Genomic DNA, 1,844 nt, shown 5'->3' with positions numbered 1-1,844 from the left:
TATCAAAAACCAGCGGTTTGAATGAACACACATTTCTTGGTAGAATCATGCAGGACTGAAATTTTTGATGTTTTTCTACTCCTCTCATGAGCCCAAACAAGTCTCTAAAAGCATGAGTTTGCAACTACTTTACTTTTGGAGAAAATTCAAAACATTCATTATTCAATAGAGCCCAATAGCAAAAACCAGCGTTTTGAATGAAGAATCACATTTCTTGGTAGAATCATGCAGGATTGAAATTTTTGATGGTTTTTTACTCCTCTCAACAGCCCAAACAAGTTTCTAAAAGGATGAGTTTGCAAATACTTTACTTTTGGAGAAAATTCAAAACATTCATTATTCAATAGGGCCCAAACTATCAAAAACCAGCCGTTTCAATGAACACACATGTCTTGGTAGAATCATGCAGGACTGAAATTTTTGATGTTTTTCTACTCATCTCATGAGCCCAAACAAGTCTCTAAAAGCATGAGTTTGCAACTACTTTACTTTTGGAGAAAATTCAAAACATTCATTATTCAATAGAGCCCAATAGCAAAAACCAGCGTTTTGAATGAAGAATCACATTTCTTGGTAGAATCATGCAGGATTGAAATTTTTGATGCTTTTTTACTCCTCTCAACAGCCCAAACAAGTTTCTAAAAGGATGAGTTTGCAACTACTTTACTTTTGGAGAAAATTCAAAACATTCATTATTCAATAGGGCCCAAACTATCAAAAACCAGCGGTTTCAATGAACACACATTTCTTGGTAGAATCATGCAGGACTGAAATTTTTGATGTTTTTCTACTCCTCTCATGAGCCCAAACAAGTCTCTAAAAGCATGAGTTTGCAACTACTTTACTTTTGGAGAAAATTCAAAACATTCATTATTCAATAGAGCCCAATAGCAAAAACCAGCGTTTTGAATGAAGAATCACATTTCTTGGTAGAATCATGCAGGATTGAAATTTTTGATGGTTTTTTACTCCTCTCAACAGCCCAAACAAGTTTCTAAAAGGATGAGTTTGCAACTACTTTAGTTTTGGAGAAAATTCAAAACATTCATTATTCAATAGGGCCCAAACTATCAAAAACCAGCCGTTTCAATGAACACACATGTCTTGGTAGAATCATGCAGGACTGAAATTTTTGATGTTTTTCTACTCATCTCATGAGCCCAAACAAGTCTCTAAAAGCATGAGTTTGCAACTACTTTACTTTTGGAGAGAATTCAAAACATTCATTATTCAATAGAGCCCAATAGCAAAAACCAGCGTTTTGAATGAAGAATCACATTTCTTGGTAGAATCATGCAGGATTGAAATTTTTGATGCTTTTTTACTCCTCTCAACAGCCCAAACAAGTTTCTAAAAGGATGAGTTTGCAACTACTTTACTTTTGGAGAAAATTCAAAACATTCATTATTCAATAGGGCCCAAACTATCAAAAACCAGCGGTTTCAATGAACACACATTTCTTGGTAGAATCATGCAGGACTGAAATTTTTGATGTTTTTCTACTCCTCTCATGAGCCCAAACAAGTCTCTAAAAGCATGAGTTTGCAACTACTTTACTTTTGGAGAAAATTCAAAACATTCATTATTCAATAGAGCCCAATAGCAAAAACCAGCGTTTTGAATGAAGAATCACATTTCTTGGTAGAATCATGCAGGATTGAAATTTTTGATGGTTTTTTACTCCTCTCAACAGCCCAAACAAGTTTCTAAAAGGATGAGTTTGCAACTACTTTACTTTTGGAGAAAATTCAAAACATTCATTATTCAATAGGGCCCAAACTATCAAAAACCAGCCGTTTCAATGAACACACATGTCTTGGTAGAATCATGCAGGACTGAAATTT

The sequence above is a fragment of the Dendrobates tinctorius genome, unplaced genomic scaffold, assembly GCF_039654945.1.
Source record: "Dendrobates tinctorius isolate UK_male_01 unplaced genomic scaffold, ASM3965494v1 ptg000048l, whole genome shotgun sequence".
NCBI classification, from domain to species: Eukaryota; Metazoa; Chordata; class Amphibia; order Anura; family Dendrobatidae; genus Dendrobates; species Dendrobates tinctorius.
Note: the sequence above shows the minus strand (reverse complement) of the source record.